The sequence below is a fragment of the Bos javanicus genome, chromosome 1 (genome assembly GCF_032452875.1).
Source record: "Bos javanicus breed banteng chromosome 1, ARS-OSU_banteng_1.0, whole genome shotgun sequence".
NCBI lineage: Eukaryota > Metazoa > Chordata > Mammalia > Artiodactyla > Bovidae > Bos > Bos javanicus.
Genome location: NC_083868.1, coordinates 125,170,132 through 125,194,146, shown reverse-complemented (window position 1 = coordinate 125,194,146; position 24,015 = coordinate 125,170,132). Strand labels below are relative to the sequence as shown.

At 39.5% G+C, this 24,015-nt stretch overlaps 1 protein-coding gene and 1 non-coding gene across 3 annotated transcripts in view; one reads left to right on the top strand and one right to left on the bottom strand.

Annotated features, from left to right (window-relative positions):
- Positions 1-24,015, bottom strand: part of SLC9A9 (solute carrier family 9 member A9) — a 669,138-nt gene that overhangs the window by 373,446 nt on the left and 271,677 nt on the right. The gene's annotated exons all lie outside the window — the stretch shown is intronic.
- TRNAK-UUU (transfer RNA lysine (anticodon UUU)) lies at positions 3,278-3,350 on the top strand. The gene has a single exon. It is a non-coding gene; the product is annotated as a tRNA-Lys (tRNA).

Below are 24,015 nucleotides of genomic sequence, written 5' to 3'. Positions count from 1 at the left end.
ATTGAACCCAGTTCTTCCACACTGCAGGCTGATTCTTTATTGACTGAGCCACTGGAGAATGATGTGAGTAGCTTCAATATGTTGGTGGCCTCGGGACTTCCCTGGTTCCAGTGGTTAAGAATCCTCCTTGCAATGCAAGGGATGTAGGTGCGATCCCAGGTCAGGTTAACTAAGATCCCACATGCCCCTGAACAACTAAGCCTGCGTGCCACAACTACTGAGCCAATGAGCCATAACTAGGGAGTCTATGCATTGCAACAAAAGATCCTGAAGGATGCCACTAAGATCCAACACAGCCGAATAAATAAATACATTTAAAAAATGTTGGCAGCCTCAATCCCCCATTCTAAACAAAATTTGAACTAATTCTCTAATTCTCCCTTTGTAAAGCTGAAAGGATAGTTCTTGCTGTCACACAAGACAGGAGCGGGATTGAGCAGCAAAGTGGGAAAAGAAAGTCTACCATATGCCTCATGGGAAAAGGGTTTGAAAAGAAATTTTCTCATACTATGATTTATCTTGTAAAAACATAGCTATGTTTCTGGAATTCTCTGTATTTTATCAAACAATCAGTTATAGCTATTTTGTTATTATTAAGATCATTGAATTATAAGTATATATTATATGGTATAAGTCACCAAATGCCCAGAATCTAATAATAAAAGGATTTTACTTGGAAAGCACAAGTGGTCTTTTTATTCTTTGAGGAGAGCCTTTATTTGCAAAGAAATAATGGCTGTGCTTAACATCTGAGTAATCAGCAATCTTTGTGGTGGTAGTGGTTATTAAACATAAGGTTGAGATGTGACCCACAAATAATCCACGGGAAGCTGTGGGGCTTTATGAGCTAAACAATTGCCTGTGTTTGGTCCTGACTTGGCACTGACACTCTCTGTGACCTAGCAAAATACCACTTCTTTCCTTTGTGCTATTGCAGTGCAAACGATGCTGAGGCTGACCACAGACTAGGCTTGGAGGCAAAAGGAATCCACGTTACTTCACAGTGCCCTGAAATATTCAATGTCATCCATAATAAAATATATAATAAAATGGAAATAAAACAAACTCCTGTGGTTCCTTGAGACCTGTAAGAAATCAAAATATTTCATTTGTCTTCTCATTATATTGCAAATTAGGAAATCAGTGGTTCTCTTCATTCTTTTCTTTTTTAAAAAACCTCAGAAATCAAAGGAAATATGGAGAATGAAGTCACTCATCCAGAGTTTAGCAAGTAATAACTGTTCTAACTATGGTTTTCTTGGCTTCTTACCTATATCCCTAGTGCTGCCTGCAGATATTCTGCTGCTCTGAAAAGTAACTAAAACAGAGAAGTTTCCTCTAGACAGATTAGAATTCTTTAAGCATGCAAAAAATAAACAAAAGTAGAACTCATTAATTTATCAGATTTAAATATTAACATTGCTAAGTCAATCCTTAACGCTAATAAATGTTATTAGCTTTTTAATATTAATGAGGAACAGAGGTTGGTGACATTCTTGTTCCTCAGTGGATTTGAGAGGACTGTCCCAAAACTCAACTCTCAGTAAATCAGAAAAACTGATCAGTATGAAGTCACTCAAGTTGACCAGCAACCATGGATAAGGAAAGAATTGGGAAATGATTTCATAGTCATTGCAAGGAGCTAAGGTAATGAAATATGGGCGATACAGAATGTTAAATAGACCAGAAGGGTGAAATATATATACATACATATATATACACATACATATATATATATATATATTTTTTTTTTTTTTTTTAACAAATGCTTTCAAATACTTCAAACCATCTTTTTTCACTGTGCCCAGGGCTGAGAGAAGAGACCCACTGGGCTGTGTTTCTAGCTCTTGGCAGGGCTTGCTGAAGATCAGAAAACAGTACGGGGAGGAAGCTCTGTGTGATTTATTTTAACTGGGTATAAGAAAGCGACGATTGGAGATGTAAGTGGAAATGATGCCAGTGTATTTAACCACACATTTCATTTCCCTTAGACCTGGGGAAGCTAGAGGGAGACAGTCTATCTTTCAAAATTTCTTCTCTTTAATTAAATTCCAATATGATTATTTCTATTGGTTTTCATGCTTATTCATTCAGCGAATATTTGCTGAGTGCCTACTAAGTGCCTGGCACTATTGTAGATGATGGTGATATGTCGGTCAATATAAGTGAGGGGGGGGGTGCATGGGGAGGCAAAGAGACAATAAATATGAAAACCAACAATCAATCTTTTGAGATTGGAAATGATCTGTTACCCTCCCCAAACAGATTTGAAATAATTCAAAATTTAAAATTATAAAGTGACTTCAGAGACAATATCTTATCTGAGTTTCTTCATATTCCAATGAAATGCTTTGTCATGAAAGCTCCATTATGTAGATTTAGGGGTTGAAATTAAGCAAAGTTAAGTGACTCAGCTGAATTCTTTTAAACGGTGAATATTGCTGGGGAAGGGGATGAGGGTGGGAGGTGGAGGCAAGGATAGGTTGGAAGCCTGGGATTGACATGTACCCATCGCTATATTAAAAAGAGATTACCAACAAGGATCTCAGTATTTTGAAGTAATCTAAATGGGAAAATAACAAACCTAGACAGCGTATTAAAAAGCAGAGACATCACTTTGCCTGAAAAAGTCCCTAGAGTTAAAGCTATGGTTTTTTCAGTAGTCATGTACGAATGTGAGAGTTGGACCATAAAGAAGGCTGAGTGCTGAAGAATTGATGCTTTTGAATTGTGGTGCTGGAGAAGACTCTTGAGAGTCCCTAGGACTGCAAGGAGATCAAACCAGTAAATCCCAAAGGAAATCAAGGACTGATGCTGAAGCTGAAGCTCCAAAACTTTGGCCACCTGATGCAAAAGGCCAACTCTTTGGAAAAGACCCTGATCCTGGGAAAAATTGAAGGCAAAAGGAGAAGAGGGTGACAGAGGATGAGATGGTTTGATGGCATCACTGACTCAATGTACACGAGCTTGAGCGAGCTCAGGGAGATGGTGAAGGAGACGGAACGATGGTGTGCTATAGTCCATGAGGTTGCAAAGAGGCAGACACGACTTAGGGACTAAACAACAACAAATGGGGAAAGAATTGAAAAAGAATAGATACATGTGTGTATAGCTGAATCACTTTGCTGTACACCTAAAACTAACACAACACTGTTAGTCAACTATGCCCCAGTATAACAGAAAAATTTTAAATAAATAAATAAAATGATCAAACAACAAACAAACAAAAAGAGTGAACAGGGAAGCCAGGGTTTAAATTCAGAACGTCTTCTTAATAGCCTAGGTAGCTCAGCTGGTAGAGCATCAGACTTTTAATCTGAGGGTCCAGGGTTCATGCCCCTATCCAGGCACCAAAAAATAAACAAAATAAATTCAGAACATCTTTCTTTAAAACTTCTGCTCTTTTACTGTATCATACCACTTCCAGGATTAATTTAGCATTTTGTGTACCTATGTACAGCCTGTCACGCTACAGTCCATGGACTGGCAGAGTCGGACACGACTGAGTGACTGAACTGAACTGAACTGAACTGAATGATAGTTTTCAAGTGAAAGTGAAAGTCTCTCAGTCGTTTCTGACTCTTTGCGACCCCATGGACTGTATAGTCCATGGAATCCTCCAGGCCAGAATACTGGAGTGGGTAGCCTTTCCCTTCTCCAGGGGATCTTCCCAACCCAGGGATCGAACATTGCAGGAGGATTCTTTACCAGCTGAACCACAAGGGAAGCCCAGGAATACTGGAGTGGGTAGTCTATCCCTTCTCCAGAGAATTTTCCTGACCTAGAAATTGAACTGGGGTCTCCTGCATTGCAGGTGGATTCTTTACCAACTGAGCTATCAACAATTCTCCAAAGTCATGTATTGAACCTTTCCACTCTATTGCTAATTTACAGCATGGTGGATTAACCACTGCTTTCAAATTTCACTGTGAAGGGAGCAGGGTTAGTGCCAGACCCTCGGGGTTTGAGAGTAACTTTTGCTACCCTGGAGGCAGTGATTTAACTGAGTACAGTAGCTTACAGGACTGGTGTCCTTACAGTGAATTTGCTGGGGATGGCGGGTGGGGGATGTGGGGGTGGGGATAAGAGGCCATGCGTGGTACACACAACACCATGGTTACATATGACACCCTGGGGAGTCACTGATACTTTTCTTTGCCTTTGTCGCCTCATTTGTAAAAAAGATATGATAATTACATTAGTTTACCTTACTTATCTCAGGGTTGTCATAAGAATCATATTGTACAATAGATGTAGGAAGACTTCGTGAATGGTGAAGTGTAATTATCACAAAAAGAATCTTCTAAATCAGCTGTCTGATAGATGACATGTAGCTAGACTAGGTTTCTCATTATTTCCACTCAAGAGGACCTAAGTATTCTGGTGAAATTTGGAGCCAGTGCCGTGGTGTGAGCAAAACTGCAGCTAACAGACCAGGTGTTCTAATTCCCAGGTTCTCAAGCCCAGAGGCCTGCAAAGCACACCTTTTAGGGGTTCTTTATTGAGCCTGTTATCTAGCTGTCATTTAAAGTCATCCAGAAGGAAGACCCAGTTCTGCATATTTTGAAAAGCACCTGAACTCGATGGAAGGTGTCCATGCGTTTGCACAAAAGCACTGTTCCCCCTGCAGACTCTTCTGGGGGATCTGCAGATTCTTCTGGCAGAATCCCCACTGGGTTCAAGACCATCATCCCCACTGCTCCCACATTCATCTCCACCCCCAGCATCCTAGAACCTCTATTACCATCCCTCTGACCCCTGACCCTGCCCTGACTAAGACTTGAGGCCCTGCTGGGGAAATTTTCTGGAGAACTTCTCCTCTATTACATTTTCAACCTATAGAAAACAGTTTTCCCATGTTCTCTTTCCTATTTATTTGAAAATTTTTCCACAATACCTTTCTTCAATTTTTAAAAACTTATTACTCCTGCAGGTTTTATTTGTCCTTAACGCTATCATATAAAAAAATTAACTTTGCTGTTGTATTATTTAATGTTTCAAAGTGGCTGAGAGTTGGGGAGGCCTGTTGGACCAGTTTGCTTTGAAAACTCGCCGGTTTACTCATTATGAGACCAGCAGCACGTAGCTGGCCCTGCAGCCACAGGCCTCCTTCCTGTGCGTGCTCCTGACCCTGTTAGAGGCTCTGGCTCAGACCCAAGGGCTCTAGGTCAACACCTCTCAAGATCACAACGGTGAGATCTTAGCTACAGTCTGCCCCTTGAGAAGTTATTGGCGACGAAAGCCATCTGTACCAGGTCAGTTGTTCCAAACATTCATTAGCTCCCTTTAAAGGGAATTTAAGCAATTTTTTTATCCTTTAGAAATTCTTAATACTTAAGTACATTAACTTTAACTCTATTTAATACTAGCATTTGTGTGCTTTTTAATTAATATTTCATTCATTTTTAATGGCTTAATAAATCCTTTTAAAAGGCTAAAGGAAATATAGGCACAGGTGGGACAATTCTGCATGTAGTCTAAAGTAAGACAGCCTAGTCTCTTTTTTCCTGGCTGAATATAACCGATGCTTAGCTCTGTAACACTGTGTAAATTACTTAATCCCTTTGTATAATGGGGATGATAAGAGTACCTGGCTTTCTCCAAGGAAGTCCCTTTCACAGTTTAAGATGGTTCCCTTCTTTAACTCTCACCCCAAGGACCATTTAAGATTCAGTCCTACTAAAAATCAAGCATGTGAAATAGCAGAGGCTGAGAATGCCTGTGACCGCGCATGAGCTTAAGGGTTTTAAAGCCAAGAGTTTTCTTCCATATTTTATGAGCAGAAACCTATGTGCAGCTCTTGTAAGTAATTCAAAATAATCAGCTATCTTTCATGGAAACTGTTGGTCTTATCACTGCAAGGGTGGGAAAGAAACACTCACATCAGGTCTATGTATTTCTACCCTGTACAAGGAGCATTTGTCTCCTGGGACGGGAAGTATACACGTGTACGTGCTCAGCTGTGTCCTACTCTTTGTGACCCCAGGGACTGTGGCCCTCCAGGCTCCTCTGTCCATGGCATTTCCCAGACAAGAATACTGGAGTGGGCTTCCATTCCCATCTCCAGGGGATCTTCCCAACCCAGGGATAAAACCTGTGTCTCCTGCTTTGGCAGGCAAATTCTTCACCACTGAGCCACCTGAGAAGCCCAAAGAAGTATGTATGTCTCTCATTAATCAACACGTAAATATTGACTTGCAACCACAGGAGTCAACTTTGAATGGTCTTCATACACTACTTACACGTGGTCACATCTGAGATGTGAGAAGGACCATCTCAAGTACACGAGAACCAAACATCCTTGGTTGCCATGGCAGCCATCCTTTGAGATAGCCTGCAGTGATTCTTGACCCTTGGTATCAACACCCTTGTGTAGTCCCCTCTCACACTGTACCAATGCTGGTCTGTGTGATCAACAGAAGTGATAGTACATCCCGTCTGAGATTAAACAGTTACCACAGCCTCCATTTGGGTTGCTCTTTCTTTCTCTCACATGCATTATGCCATAATCTTTCAGTCTTTCTCTTAGATTGCTCTCTGAAGGGGAAGTTCAGTCATGACCAGCCCTATGGAGGAGAACGTGTGAAGTGGAAGTTAAACAGCTATGTGAGTGAGCTTTAAGTGGATCCTTTAGTCCTAGTGGAGTCCTCAGAGACTGCAGTGCTGGCCAACAGCTTAACTGCAAAGTCATGAGAGATCCTGAACCAGAGGGTCTCAGTGGTGATAAATGTTTGCCATATCAAGTAACAAAGTTGTTGGGTAATTTGCTACCCAGCAATGGATACTTGATAGTTACTTAAGTAACTTGTTAAGTCTAACTTGGTTTCACATCAGATCATCAGGAAACAACTTTAAAGAACTATTATATAATAGCAGTGGCTTTATGTAGTTAGGGATTACTGCTTTACTTTTAGCTTTTGTAGTTGGCAGCTTTTTAAAAGGTCAATTTGAAGGATAGTTTTGTGTCTTTCATAAGACTACAATCAAGAACATTGTCTATTATGTCACCCTACTTTTCACGTTTCAATAACAACACTGGCAGATAATTTGTGTATTTTCTTTAGCTGGTTTGGAGAACCGTGTAAACTGACATACTTCCCTTTTCACTTTGCTGCCAGGAAGCTCTGAACAAAGTTTAATGCCAAATTAAGTATCTAGTTATGGGCTCCCCGGGTGGTGCAGTGGTAAAGAATCCTCCTGCCAATGCAGGGGATGCAGGTTTGATCCCTGGGTAGGGAAGCCACCCTGGAGAAGGGAATGGCAACCCACTCCAGTATTCTTGCCTGGGAAATCCCATGGACAGAGAGCCTGGCGAGCTATAGTCCTTGGGATCGCAAAAAGTCAGACATGCCTAAGCATGCATGCACTAAGTATCTAATTGGTGCCAGATACTCATCTTCTTATTTAAGAGATGTCTTATCTTTTACTTATTACCCTTTTTGAAAGTAAATGTTCCTTAGTCCCATAAATTAACTCAAGTCCTTTGTGGATATAATTAAGGCTAATTCAGATACTATGAGTTTGTTGAGTAATCGTTAGGTGCAAAGCAGGGTAGCAGGCCCTAGAAATACAAAGATGTTCGAACAAGACAAGAAGTAAGGTTTCCTTTTAAGGAGCTCAAAATCTAGTATTGAACAATTACATGGAGAGCCAGTCATAAAACCAGCTGACAGTCCTGTTCATCACAGGGTGAATAAAGCAGGATGAAAGTGTTGGGGAGAGACAAATGATTCCTGACTTGGGACAAAACCAAAACTAGACTCAATGAAGAGGGACAGGCTGGCATTACTACTCAGGGAAAACAAGAATCATCTAGGATTTCCCTGGTGGTCCAGTGGCCAGTGCAGGGGGCATGAACTTGATCCCTAGTCCAGGAGATTCCACATGCTGAGGGGGCAACTAAGGCTCTGAGCTGCAATCACTGAGCCCAGGCCCTTTAGCCTGAGCTCCGTAACAAGAGAAACCACTGCTTTGAGGAGCCTGTGCGCCACAACTAAAGAGAAACCCCCATGCACCACAGCTAGAGAGGAGCGCCCGCTCACCACAACTAGACAAAGCCTGTGTGCAGCAATGAAGACCCAGTGCGGCCAAAAGTAAATAAAATAATTATTTAAAAAAGACTCATCTTGATTATGGTGAGAAGCTTAGTGTGGCTCAAGTAGGGGTGAAATGAAAGTGGAAGTGTATGGGGTACAAGTGAAAACAAGTAATATGCTTCTGACTACCAGGGAACACAGTGTATAGGGAAGAGATGGCAGCACAATAAAGGCCATTTTTTCCACATGAGTACTGATCAAATTAATAAATAGCTAACCTGCAAGGGAATAATAAAGCTATTTAAAAACAGTGTACAGCACTCCCACTCAGCGGTAATACTGCTGAGTTCTTGCACAACTAGAAAGAAAGAATAATTTAAAATTAGAAACGTGTCCAATTCTTATTAATTATCCACAGATCCTGTCACGTTTCCAAAAAGGGGCCCGCTGGTTGAAACAAGAGTTAGAGAGAATTCTGGAGGCCCTGCTTCCAGAAAAACCAGAAACCTCACAAAGATACAAACGCACCAATACAAAGCAAAAATGAAAGCCTTTTCTGCTCTTTTCTGTTGGTCTAAACCACATTGGAACCCACTGTGTTTACATTTATTCAATTAGTAGTATGTTTTCTTTACAAGACCTCGGATTACTCCCCCAAATAAATATGCTTCCCTTCAGTTCAGTTCAGTTCAGTTCAGTCGCTCAGTCGTGTCCGACTCTTTGCGACCCCATGAATCGCAGCACGCCAGGCCTCCCTGTCCATCACCAACTCCTGGAGTTCACTCAAACTCACGTCCATCGAGTTGGTGATGCCATCCAGCCATCTCATCCTCTGTCGTCCCCTTCTCCTCCTGCCCCCAATCCCTCCCAGCATCAGAGTCTTTTCCAATGAGTCAACTCTTCACATGAGGTGGCCAAAATACTGGACTGCGTCAAAAGAGCAGATTGTCATTCTGACCTTAGTGAGTTAAAGTGCCTAAACACTAAAGCATTCAGCAACTAACCAGATTAATCAGCCCTTTGCATATTTATTAGGAGCTTAATGGTAAGTTATTTGATGGCACTCCACAAATTTTTGTACTTCTTCAGACCAGAAGCTACAAACTCAGGTGCCAGCAAGGCCACGCCTATGACGTAAAGGAACTAGCTGTGCAAATGAGGGCCGGCTGAGGACTCCCTGCTTTCAGTTGTAGCACAGGCATGCTTTTCTGGTTATTTTTATTTGTCTGTAAGAGACACTGAAAATCTTAACCATAATGTAAGACTGGCTAATTTTTAAATGTTAGAAATGAAAACAAGATTTTGAACACTGTGTGGACTGAACATGTGCCTGCACGTGGGTTATGACCAGTAGAACGTATGTTTGTAACTTCAGCCTTAGGCACTTATATTAGCAGATGTTATCTTTGGCACATATTAAGAAATTGTTCAGAAACCACTTTTAAGATGTGCATTTGTTTTCAATGACTTTATGACATCGCCTAGTGCTGACGGGAGGACACAGCAGTGTTAGGGAAGTTAGGTGCCCTCAGAAAGTTGTTAATAGGTGGTTCATGCATCCAGCAGAATGAAACTAATATAGAGTCCCTTCCTGTATTAGTGCATATAAGTTTATACATAAACTATAACAGCTTCTTGAACTCATGGCTGAATGCAAAATAAAGAAATGGAAATTCCCAAGAGTAAGAAACAAAAGGAAAACGGAAAGCAAGAATAAGCCCCACTTGATGTTACAAAAAAAAAACAAAAAACAAAACAAAACCCTCACCAAAGACAAATTTGTGTGCTTTCTTTAACTGACCGGAAAGAGAATTCAAAGCAATATCCTTCACTTTTCATTCTAACTTTGTTTAATAAAAAGATTTAAAAATATATACGTAGTTTAGAAAGAGAAACCACTGTGAAGGAGAAGCAGGAAAAAAAATTAAAAAGGGAGAACTAGAACCAAAACAAACAGAAACAGCAGCATAGTCTGAAATATCCTCTTAAACAGCTACATTTAAAATAATTAATAATACATTAATATATATAACATAATGAAAATACATAGCCAATTTTAAAAAGAAACAAACCAAAATCTACAAAGTAAATGCTAACTGCTCAGTCATTTCCAACTCTTTGTGACACCACTGACTGTAACCCACCAGACTTCTCTGTCCATGGGATTTTCTAGGCAAGAATACTAGAGTGGGTTGCCATTTCCTTCTCCAGGGGATCTTCCTGACCCAGGGACTGAACCCAGGTCTCCCCCAGTGCAGGAAGATTCTATACTGTCTGAGCCACTAGGGAAGCCCCCCAAACTCAGCTGACACAGTTCAAAAGAGAATTAGAGAACAGGATCCGAGTCAATCATTCAAATAATATAAATAGGGAAAAAAAATAAAATAATAAGACACATGCAGAATAAATTGAAAAGATCCCACATATATCTAATAACAGTTTTAAAAGAAAGAAAAGAGACAAGGGAGAGAGTACATTCTAGGAGAATTTTTATATAATTGGATAATCATATTAAGTTCTGAGTGGAATAAACTAAAATTAATGCACACATTCAGAAAACTAAGATCATGGCATCCGGTCCCATCACTTCATGGCAAATAGATGGGGAAACATTAGAAACAATGAGAGACCTTATTTTTGGGGGGCTCCAAAATCACTGCAGATGCTGATTGCAGCCATGAAATTAAAAGATGCTTCTTGGAAGAAAAGCTATGACCAACCTAGACAGCATATTGAAAAGCAGAGACATTACTTCACCGTCAAAGCTATGATTTTTCCAGTAGTCATGTATGGATGTGAGAGTTGGACTATAAAGAAAGCTGAGGGCCGAAGAACTAATGCTTTTGAACTGTGGTGTTGGAGAAGACTCTTGAGAGTTCCTTGGACAGCAAGGAGATCAAACCAGTCAATCTTAAAAGAAATCGATCATGAATATTCATTGAAAGGACTAATGCTGAAGCTGAAACTCCAATACTTTGGCCACCTGATAGGAAGAACTGACTCATTAGAAAAGCCCCTGATGCTGGGAAAGATTGAAGGCAGGAGGAGAAGGGGACGACAGAGGATGAAATGGTTCTATGGCATCACCGACTCGATGGACATGAGCTTGAGCAAGCTCTGGGTGTTGGTGATGGACAGGAAAGCTTGTCATGCTGCGATTCATGGAGTCGCAAAGAGTCAGACATGACTGAGTGACTGAACTGAACTGAAGGCACACTTAGACATGCTGTAGTGAAACTGCACAATTACAATACATAAAAAGAAAACCAAAATCAACCAGAGAGAAAAGACAGATCAGCTTTAAAAATGATGATGGTCACAGAGTATATTTTTAATCAATAGTGACAAAGTTCAAAATACAATTTTCTAATACGTCCAAAGTTCTGAGGGAAAATATTTGTCAACTTCGAATTTTATGGCTAGATAAACTGTACTTCAAAAGTGAGGACAAAGTAAAGAAAAATTTAAGCCAAAGACTAATAATTTACTGGAAAATTACTACTGAAGTAATTTGCCAAAAATCTCATGCCTTTAGTAAAATAATCATTACAGGAAAAGTTTTAGAAAAAAGAAAGCTGGACACAGAAGAAAGAGCAGGTTTATGAAGCAATGTTAATGAAAGAAACTATTAAATGTAAGATAAACCAAAATAAGCATTAATTGTAACGACAATAATTATTTGATTAAAAATGAGGTGGAATTAAAATAATGCATAATTAATCACATGAATGATGGAAGGAGTAAGAAGAGTTAAAGCATTTTCATTTTTTGGTGTTATCCAGGATGATGCTAGAGATATTTATTTGTTTTGGACTTTGTTAATTACAGATGCTATGTGAATTATATATTTAAAATTTAAGGATAATGACAAAGGTAACAAAAGAAACTGAAATGAATCACTTCACACTGTAGAACAAAAATATAAAAGAGACATAGATCATTCAATAATTCAAATGAAAGCAGAAAAGGAGAAAATAGGAAGTATTGAAAAGTATTTACATCAAAAGTACAAAGTAAGGTATATGTGTGCATGCATCTGTGTGTGCAAACAGAGATGAAAATGACATGCTCTACTGGCCTATTTCACCATTTAGATATACATATTTTGTATATAATAATATATAGTAAACTGTACATCATATAATGCGTAATATATGTATTATGTATTACATTAATATTATACATAAACTTCTCACATGAGCACAAAGACACACACACACACACACACACACACAAAGATTTTAATTTTGTAATGGCAAAAAGATGGCAACAACTTAAAGGCCCATTGATAGGAAAATACACAAATTTTAATACATTTATATTTTATTAAATAAAATTTTTAATTAAAATTTAATTTTAATATATTTATATCATGAACTCAGTAGTTAACATGAGTGGATTATACCTAGAATTACGAATATGGATAAATCATAAAAAAAAGATGATGGCAAGTGGAAAAAGCAAGTTTTAAAAGAATAACATAGCAGACATCATGATTAGCCACTCAAGAGTTAACAGTCCCCCTTTTTCCTGGTGACTTTTTCTAAGGAAGTTGAAAAGCTAAAATATTCGATAACTTGCCCCTCTTGCAGCAAAAGGTATATCAGTTCTAGCAAATGAGATGAATGCAATTCTCTCTGGGTGTTTTTCCTTTCCTAAATAAAATGACAAAAGTTAGAAAGAAAAAGGTTTTGAGTGTGCCTTTCCTCTCTGTCCCCCCTGGAATATGAACTGAGGTTTCATAGACAACTAGCCAGCAGGTGAAGAGTTACCCAGGGATGGTGCAGAGTGTGACGCATGACATGACTATCCTCTCTGATGATGCCACTGAGCCATGGGATCAGAACAGGACCCACTTTCCTTAGACTTCTTGTTTTGTGAGACAAATAACACTCATTATTTAGTATCCTATAGCGTATTTTTCTGTCACTTGCTGCTGAACACAACCTAATTGAAATAAATAAGTACACTAAAATACGATTTTTGTAAATTTTTACATAAAATGTACAGAAATGTGTTATATAATATATACAGATACATACAGACATAGGACATAATTAAGAAATGGTTGAGAAGGACAAGCAATGACTTTAGGGTAGTAGCTACCTTCAGGGAGAAGGAAAATGGGGAAGGAAGAGAATTGGAAGGAAAAGGACTAAATAGTAGTTATATTTTTTATTCCTTAAAAAAGAGTCTTAAGGTAAAATCAATCTTTTGGAAAAAAATCTGAGTAATGGGTACATTTTTTTCTGTATACATCTATGTAGTTGAATCACTTTAAATATTTTTCTCTAAAACAAATGTGAAATCATGCCAATTTTCTAGTAATCTATGATGGAACATGTTTTATTATGTCTGTTGTATGCGGTGTTCTATAACTTCCTTATCCAACCTATTTCCACACTCCAGTGAGTTAAAGTAAGGATGAAGATAAGTCTATTTTCAATCAATCTGTTCAGGTTCAGATTTGCTCCAAGTGTAGTAAATGACCTAAGAGAACAGATATCTGGGAAACTTTTATGCTGCAACAGACTGAGTAAATAAAAACTGTGGAGAGTGTTCCAAGAAATAAGAAAGCATGATGACTGGCAGCTGGAGTCAGTGTAAGCAAAAATATAGGATAATGACAAGCCTGAAGAAATCTCAGATCATGGGCCAATTTGCCATAGGGCAAGCCAGCTTAGAATCAATATTTTTTCAATTACATTTAAACACTGTTTCACAATCTAGTATTTGGACAGCAAGTTAGCAGTGTTGTAGTTATTAATTTTTAGCAAAATTTTGGCTGTATGAAATATGTATTCTCATAGGGAAAAAATGAAAAAAAAAAAATTCGGAGTGCAGAGGGTATGAAATGAAAAGTGAAAGACTCTTCCTCCCTCTCCAGGCTCTTAATTCACACTCCCAGAAGTGCTATTAATATTTCTTCTGCTTCTAGAACTTTTATGCATGGATTACCAAATACATAACTCTCATTTTTTTAGAATAAATATGAAATAATATCATAGGTATTATTCAGTAAGTTGCTTTTTTAACTTAAAGTAATATATTGAATATCTACCAAATTAGCTCATATATAACTATCTCGTTCTTTTCGACAGTGGCAAATATTCTATAAAGTTATCACATCTATTAAAGCAAGTCTATATTGGTAGACATTTAGGTCATTTTAAATTCTTTGTTTTTACAAATAATGTTGTAATAAGTATCCTCTTTTCCCTAAAGATATGCCACTTTTATCATATCCAAAATTCCCACAAATGTTTGTGTGGATTTTTCTAACTCTAGTCTTCCATACGGAGAAGGCGATGGCACCCTACTCCAGTACTCTTGCCTGGAAAATCCCATGGACGGAGGAGCCTGGTAGGCTGCAGTCCATGGGGTCTCGAAGAGTCGGACACGACTGAGTGACTTCACTTTCACTTTTCACTTTCCTACATTGGAGAAGGGAATGGCAAGCCACTCCAGTTTTCTTGCCTGGAGAATCCCAGGGACTGGGGAGCCTGATGGGCTGCCGTCTATGGGGTCCCACAGAGTCGGACACGACTGAAGTGACTAGCAGCAGCAGCAGTTTTCCATAAAGCTGCCAGCCTTTTCCTTCACACAAACGTTGATGGCTAGAGTCTCATAATACATTTAGTATCTGGTAGATCTTATACCTGAGTGTTACTCAGGACTTTCAGAATTTTCCTTGAATGTTTATTTTTCCAGATAAGCTTTAGCATCATTCTACTAAGTTTAAAATATCCAGTCTGTTTCTCTGAGCAGTCAGCCATTATCACACACTCCACCTGTAAAGGATTTACTGAGGAAATTGAGGCAGGGAGGTTCTAGACTGGGGACAGCAGGCACAGAGGAGGAAGAGTGGGATACAGAACTGAATAGAGGTCGGGTAAATAGAAGCCCATATGACAAACTGTGAGAGCCCTTAGATCCTTTACCATGCGGTACTCCCAGCATGATAGTAATCTACTTATACCTCTGGTTAGAGGGACTATTGGAGAAAGCAATGGCAACCCACTCCAGTACCCTGGCCTGGAAAATCCCATGGACGGAGGAGCCTGGTAGGCTGCAGTCCATGGGGTCTCAAAGAGTCGGACACGACTGAGTGACTTCACTTTCACTTTTCACTTTAATGCATTGGAGAAGGAAATGGCAACCCACTCCAGTGTTCTTGCCTGGAGAATCCCAGGGACAGAGGAGCCTGGTGGGCTGCCGTCTATGGGTCACACAGAGTCAGACACAACTGAAGTGACTTAGCAGCAGCAGAGGGACTATTTGTAGATGCTCACTAATTCACAGGTACTTAGATTTGGAGCTGCCCCCAAATAAAGGCCAGATTCCCCAATTAGCCTACAATAAGACTCACCAGTTGACAGTCTAGACTTGCTTCTAGCCCATTTCCTGGGCCTTAATCTTCCAAAACCTATTATTAGTATTCTGAGGCAAGTGAAAATATTGCATTCATGAAACAAGAATAGGACCCTAGAAAAAGAAACAATCAAAAACAAGAAAGGGCTTTTAGAAAGAAAAATATAAGAGCCGAAATGAAAATTTCAAAATTGGAACATACAGTTGAGCAAATCTCCTTGAATAAATGCAAGTGGGGAGAGTCCTAAAAGAGTAGGTGCTTAAACAGTTTTTGATGCTTCAGAGAAGAAGGCCAAGTTCTTGTAAAGCACAGCTTGGATAGAACCAAAAGGAAAGGTGAGACAGGCTTGTTGAGTCAGTGGGATGGGAGTCAGTGGGATGGAAGTCAGTTTACAGGGGTTAAGGTGGGCTTTGAGAAAGTAGAGTAGTACAATTCATGTACTCGTGTTGGTGATGCAAGGAAGAAGAAAAATACATTCATAGTAAAAGTACATAGAGACAAGCAAAAGTTCTATTTAAGGAGGGGAAATAAGGGCATAGCTTAAAGAAAACAATAAAGGAGATGATACAGAATAAGTGATACACAAAATAGAGGAAGCTATGAGCTTAGAGATAAAGCCTTAAAATGGACACAAAGGGATGAGAATCCAAGTGAAGACAGTCACTCTAGCAAGAAGGGTGGTTTATCTGATACTAACGAAAAGATTAAGAAGACTTTGGGATTGACATTCACACACTATTGATACTATGTATAAAATGGATAACTAATGGGAACCTACTGAATAGCACAGGTAACTCTACTCAGTGCTCTGTGGTGACCTAAATGGGAAGACAATCCAAAAAAGAGGGGATGTATGTATATATATCAGAGAAGGCAATGGCACCCCACTCCAGTACTCTTGCCTGGAAAATCCCATGGATGGAGGAGCCTGGTGGGCTGCAGTCCATGGGGTCGCTAAGAGTCAGACACGACTGAGCGACTTTACTTTCACTTTTCACTTTCATGCATTGGAGAAGGAAATGGCAACCCACTCCAGTGTTCTTGCCTGCAGAATCCCAGGGACGGGGGAGCCTGGTGGCTGCCGTCTATGGAGTCGCACAGAGTCAGACATGACTGAAGCGACTTAGCAGCAGCAGCAGCAGCATGTATATATATAAGGCTCCCCAGGTGGTGCAGTGGTAAAGAATCTGTCTGTCAACGAAGGAGACAGGAGAGACGCTGGTTAGATCCCTGGGTGGGGAAGATCCCCTAGAGGAGGACATGGCAACACTCCCCAGTATCCTTGCCTGGAAAATCCCAAGGACAGAGGAGCCTGGCAGGCTACAGTCCATGGGGTTGCAAAGAGTTGAACATAACTGAGAACACACATATGTATATGTATAGCTGATTCACTTTGCTGTACAGCAGAAACAAACACAACATTATAAAGCAACTATACTCCAAAAATTTTTTTAAAAAAGATATTGCCAATTTCAAAGAGCAGAAAAAAAATTAAAAAACAAGGTAAAGTTAGGATAGATGGTATGTTAAAGTCTGGTTGATTGTGTAAAAGTCAATTTATAAGTGATGACTTGGGTATTACTATAAGTCAACGCCTGAAGAAATTCGGAAGGAGGGGGAAAGAATCAGAGGCTTAAGGAGCATATAATAGATCTGAAACATATTAAATGGCAGAACACTTGGGGCTCAGGATGAATCACTCTCTGAATCCTCATGAGAGACAGACACTTGCAGCAAAACTTTAATGGGACCCAATAAAGGTGATTGGACATAGTTCACAAGAAATTTGTTAAATAAGATAGTTCAGTCAAAAGAATGAATTGCTGAATATAATAATCAAAAACACGTTTTTACCCACAAACAGGTAACCTGGTGCTCCTTCAGCTTATTTTATCATGTTTTATTTTTAAATATTCTTGTCAATTTCCAGAATATTTTTTCTTTTTCCTTAAATTTTCAATATCTATTTCTATCATTATTATTGTACCTATTTGTAATAGAAAAATTTATCAAAACACACACACTCACAAATAAAACTAATATCCAACAATAGATGACTGGTTAAATATTCTCAAACACTAAATATGGTATAATATTCATTTCTGAATAAGGTATATATGTATATGTTTTACATATGTATGAGCAAAGAAATGGTATATTTATAATAGTGGTTGTCTCTAAGTAGGTTGGATCATGGTGGGGGTTCTGATGTATATCTTTTTGTTTCTCTGCAATTTATGATTTGTATCTAAGGTACATAAATTATTTTTATGTATAGATGAAAAGAAATAAAAACACAAAAAAGGAAAAGTACTAAAATCTTTTAGACTTGGCCTTTTAGATACTTTCTTTTAATTTATAAAATTGGAGTTAATTCTTAGTCAAGTGTGTCTACTCAGCAGTGAGGCCTGTTCTGTGGTCTCCTTAAATACTGCCTCATGCCTTTTATACAAAAAGCTATAAAGTCATGATAGACTGAAGGGAAATATTCTTTTTCTTTTTTTACCCTCAATCCATTAAAAACTTTTTCAAACAATTATGGCAGGCATAACCCCCAACTATTGAGTTTTTAGGTTCTTTTTCAATGTAATATATACATTTTAACATTTAGTTCCTCTGTATTCTGGGAGATGGGGTGGTGTGGGAGTGAAGAAAGGTGGAAGAAACAGCAAAAAACAAAAAGAAGTAATCAGAGGAGAACAAAGGACTGTAAAACTGATCTGCTGCTGCTGCTAAGTCGCTTCAGTCCTGTCTGACTCTGTGCAACCCCATAGACAGCAGCCCACCAGGCTCTGCCGTCCCTGGGATTCTCCAGGCAAGAACACTGAAGTGGGTTGCCATTTCTTTCTCCAATGCATGAAAGTGAAAAGTGAAAGTGAAGTTGCTCAGTCGTGTCCGACTCTTAATGACCCCATGGACTGCAGCCCACCAGGCTCCTCCATCCATGGGATTTTCCAGGCAAGAGTACTGGAGTGGGGTGCCATTGCCTTCTCCTGATCTAGGGCACTTCAAAAATCAAGCTGCTACATGAAAAAAAAAACAAACAAAAATGGAATATTCATTTATGGAAAAATATTATTGTATTCAAAAGATCAGCTTATTTGTAGTCAGTTGGTCTTTAAAGTAGTTTTAAATTGGATCCTGTCTTGCAAGATGACAAGGAAGTGTCCTAGGGCTTAGGAGCATGACTGGGTTGATTCAGAGTGAATCTGAGTTGGAAAAAGTAAGAGGTTAAGGACAGCAATATTACAGAGGTCGACATGAACCAACTGGAGATAAGCAGGGAATACTTTTGGAGAAGGCAGTGGCACCCCACTCCAGTACTGTTGCCTGGAAAATCCCATGGATGGAGGAGCCTAGTAGGCTGCAGTCCACGGGGTCGCTAAGAGTCGGACACGACTGAGCGACTTCACTTTCACTTTTCTCTTTTCATGCACTGGAGAAGGAAATGGCAACCCACTCCAGTATTCTTGCCTGGAGAATCCCAGGGATGGGGGAGCCTGGTGGGCTGCCGTCTATGGGGTCGCACAGAGTCGGACACGACTGAAGCGACTTAGCATAGCATAGCATAGCATAGCGAATACTTTTAAGTCAAAGTTTCCAGTCGATCATCAGTGTTGCATGCCAGCTAAGTCGCTAGTCGTGTTCTACTCTTTGTAATCCTAAGGACTGTAGCCCACCAGGCTCCTCTGTCTATGGGATTCTCCAGGCAAAAATAGTGGAGTGGTTGCCGTGCCCTCCTCCAGGGGATCTTTTTGACCCAGGGATTGAGCCTTAGTCTGTCTCCTGCATTGGTAGTAGGGTTCTCTACCACTAGTACCACCTGGGAAGCCCATCAATGTTAGAAGTATCTAAAAGACAGGTGATGAGTGCTGGACTCCACCCCAAACAGCATCCCAGCCTGCCCCGCACAGGGTGCATCCCTGCAGGGCTACACTGGCGTTCTCTCCAGGCATGACAGTGATGGCCACTGGCAGCACGAGCTTGAAGAGACGTGTGTAGCACTGCGTATAGCAGCACAGCTGTTAAACTTTGCATTTTCAGCCTGTTTCAAGGTCCCAAACCCTGAACCCTTGTGAATATGCATGAGTGCAGCCCAGTTAGACAGAATATTGTCTGCAAGGTAGAAGCAAATCCTAGGCAATCCTATTGCCTGTCTAGTCTAGTCTCTCCCACTCATGGGCTAATCTTATATAAATGAGCAAGCATCTGGTCTGGCTTGCAATCACACTGACCTTCAGGGCGGAGCCCTTGTACTCTGACAGGTTTGCAAGAGAAACCCCGGGGTTAGGATGCCAGATTGCCAGTACAGAAGCAGAATTGAAAACAGAGGTTAATAATTGTTTCTTTGAGGCGATTTCAAGGTTCTCCAACAGAACTGTCTGTTTATCAAACCTCCATTTCATAGTATCCTTTTGTTTATAGAAAAACAGACCAAAATCCCTGCAACTAGTCTGAGCAGATTTTAAATGACATGCACAGGAATCCCCAGCTAATTTACACCTAGTTATAGTTTCATACATGCCAGAGGGCAAACTCTATGACACTTCTCGCTGAAATATTCCAGCCTGCCATTTAGGGAGGAAGACTGTGATTTCAATTTGAACATTATATGTAAACAAAAGGAGTTTCCTTACTAGCAACTTACTTAAAGAACTGCCTTAGAAACCTAAAGCACTTTAAGAAAGCTAAATCAGACCAATATGGACTTTTTTTCCCCCCTAATGTAGGAAAAAAAAAAGAAAATAACTCAGCAGGGGCTGAAATATGTGACAAACAATTTGGAAGCAGCTGTGCTGATTGCAATAGTCTCCCAATAACATACTGCTTGTATTTTCTTCTCAGTTTGATTCCTTGACTCCAGGAAGTATTGAAAAGATACAAAACATTTTCTTATGGCAAGGTGCTTTTACTGTGATCAATTACCTTTCCTTCTGTAAGCTCTGCTGTGGTTAGTCACAGGATTAATGTCTAAGAAGGCAGAGGGGCCAGGGCCCTGAGTTATGCCTATCTTTTTCTTTTTTCTCTTCTTTTCAAAATGCACCTTCAAATTGAAAAGGGTGTAAAAGGAATTCCAAATATCAATAGCAATGATTAATTTTCTGGCAGTTATGGATAAAAAGTTACTAACAAGAAAATTAAATATAGAACCATAAAGAATTTATGAAAGTTACTGTACTTTTAATGTTTGAAGCCTTGCTGACCAGTCTTCAAAGTATATTAAAACCTCTCAAATTTTGCAATTAAATCTTATGACCATGAGATCTACCACAAATATTTATTAAGTGCTACTAGGTAGTATTAAGTTGTAGTAAAGTCAGTATTTCTGGTGATTTTATGTACATTTTTTTTACAGTGTCATCTGGAATTTGTTTTTGTGTAAGGTATGATAGTAGAGTTGTAATATTTTCTTCCTGTCTTTTTATAATTAGCCAGCAAAATGTCCCAACCTCATCATCTTCTTCATTTTTCACTGAATTGTTACTTTAAACATATGACACGTGTGCATGCATGTCCACAGATACACGTGTATTTCTGGATGTTCTATTTTGTTTATTTGACCTATCTATTCCTGCACTGGTACCATATTGCAATAATTGTAATTGTATCATTTCATTATGCTTTATTTTTCAGAACTTAGATATTATTATAACTCACTTATTCTTCTATATAAATTGTATCCAGTTTTAGAAAAAGATTACTTTTGAGAATTGTATTACATTTTAAACTTAATTTGGGGGGAATTAACATTTTTAATAATGGATTTTCCTGTGTAGTAGTGTATCTCTCCCCTCTTCAGATTTTATAATTCTCCTCCTATAGTTCCTGAGCCCTACCTCTGCTTGTGGTTTCCATTGTCCGTCGGCTCTGGGGCAGCATCCAGTAGTTTGAATGAGTGTGGGTTATTCCTTTGTTTCCTTTGGGGGCGTCTTCAACAAGCCATGTGATGAGTACACCACCTCTGAGGGTTAAGCCTAGTGTTTCCTAGGCTCAGTTTTTGTCTAAACAAGTCTTTTTACTTGTGGTAAGCTTTTATCAATTTCTGATCCCCTTCCACCCAACCACCACTCTTACTGGACGTCATTTGGTAAGCTATATATTTAGTTCTTTGATCAGTCTGTCTGGCTCTCAATCACTTCTTACTCTCTTTGCTGCTGCTGCTGCTGCTAAGTCGCTTCAGTCGTGTCCGACTCTGTGCGACCCCATAGACGGCAGCCCACCAGGCTCCCCCGTCCCTGGGATTCTCCAGGCAAGAACACTGGAGTGGGTTGCCATTTCCTTCTCCAACTCTCTTTTCTAATGAGCCACAAAGCATGTTCAGAGATCCTCTAGCTCAGGAGAAAACAGACTATGCAGAGCTCTCTTCTGATTCCAGGCACTTTAATTCACAGTCCTCCAACAGACAATAGGGTACATCTTACTGACTGCCTAATAAAATCAGGAGAAACTGCTCTCTGAATGTGTTATGACTGGATCATGTCTTTGCTCACATGGCATTCATGAGAGATCCAGGGTGATTTAAGGTGGTTTTCTCTTTTTTGGTCTCTTTATTAGTATAGGAAAAATGCCAACCATAGTTAGGACATTGAAAACGTTTCACTCTCACAGTGGGTGGTAGAACTATCAATTCAGATTCCACATTTATGGGATCCTTTTATGTGTCAGGTGGGGTACTTGTGCTCTCAGATACTATATAATTTATGACAGTCTCAGGTTTTCAAAAGGCAGCTGTGAACCCAGATATCTGAAATTTTTAAAAAATGGCTATGAAAGCTTAAGTTCATGTATCAATATTAAAACAATCACAGGAAGTAAGTCAGAGCCAATAGTAATGGTAAAATAAATGCAGCAGGCAGTATTTGTTGAGTTTTTATTATATATTGGATGCTATAAATAATTTATCATCATCATTAAAATAAGTGCATGATATATGTATAACTATACAAAAAAGATCTTAATTAACCTGATAACCACAATGGTGTGATCACTCACCTAGGGCCAGACATCCTGGAGTGTGAGGTCAAGTGGGCCTTAGGAAGCATCGCTATGAACAAAGCTAGTGGAGGTGATGGAATTCCAGCTGAGCTATTTCAAATCCTGAAAGATGATGCTGTTAAAGTGCTGCACTCAATATACCAGCAAATTTAAGAAACTCGGCAGTGGCCACAAGATTGGAAAAGGAATCTTGTATTTGCATACATCCCCACTTGCATTTATTCAATCATTCCAGTCCCAAAGAAAGGCAATGCCAAAGAGTGTTCAAACTACTGCATTATTGCACTTATCTCACACGCTAGCAAAGTAATGCTCAAAATTCTCCAAGCTAGGCTTCCACAGTATGTGAACCAAGAACCTCCAGATGTTTAAGCTGGAATTAGAAAAGGCAGAGGATCCAGAGATCAAATTGCCAACATTTGTTGGAGCATAGAGAAAGCAAGAGAATTCCAGAGAAACATGTACTTTTGCTTCATAGACTATGCTAAAGCTTTTGACTGTGTGGATCACAACAAACTATGGAAAATTCTTAAAGAGATAGGAATACCAGACCTCCTTGCCTGCCTCCTGAGAAATCTTATGCAGGTCAAAAAGCAACAGTTAGAACCAGACATGGAACAATGGACTGGTTCCAAATTGGGAAAGGAGCATGTCAAGGCTATATATTGTCATCCTGCTTATTTAACTTATATGCAGAGTATATCATGTGAAATGTTGGGCTGGATGAAGCACAAGCTGGAATCAAGATTGCCAAGAGAAATATCAATAACCTCAGATATGCAGATGACAACACCCTTAAGGCAGAAAGCGAAGAGGAATTAAAGAGCCTCTTGATGAAAGTAGAAGAGGAGAGTGAAAAAGCTGGCTTAAAACTTAACATTCAAAAAATGAATCATGGCATCCGGTCCCATCACTTCATGGAAAATAAGATAGGGAAACAGTGACAGACTTTATTTTCTTGGGCTCCAAAATCACTGCAGATGGTGACTGCAGCCATGAAATTAAAAGACACTTGCTCCTTGGAAGAAAAGCTATGACCAACCTAGATAGCATATTGAAAAGCAGAGACATTACTTTGCTGACAAAGGTCCATCTAGTCAAAGCTATGGTTTTTCCAGTAGTCACATATGCATGTGAGAGTTGGACAGTAAAGAAAAGTGAGCACCGAAGACTTGATGCTTTTGAACTATGGCATTGGAGAAGACTCTTGAGAGTCCCTTGGACTGCAAGGAGATCTAACCAGTCAATCCTAAATGAAATCAGTCCTGAATATTCATTGGAAGGACTGATGCTGAAGCTGAAGCTCCAATACTTTGACTACCTGATGCAGGGAACTGACTCACTGGGAAAGACCCTGATGCTGGGAAAGGTTGAAGGCAGGAAGAAAAGGGGATGACAGAGGGTGAGATGGTTGGATGGCATCACTGACTTGATGGAAATGAGTTTGAGCAAACTCCAGGAGTTGGTGATGGACAAGGAAGCCTAGCATACTGTAGTCCATAGGGTCACAAATAGCCGGACACGACTGAGCAACTGAACTGACTGATGTAAAATTAGCCCCATTCCATAAAGAAGGAAAACATCTCAGAGAGATTAGGTACTGGACTGACA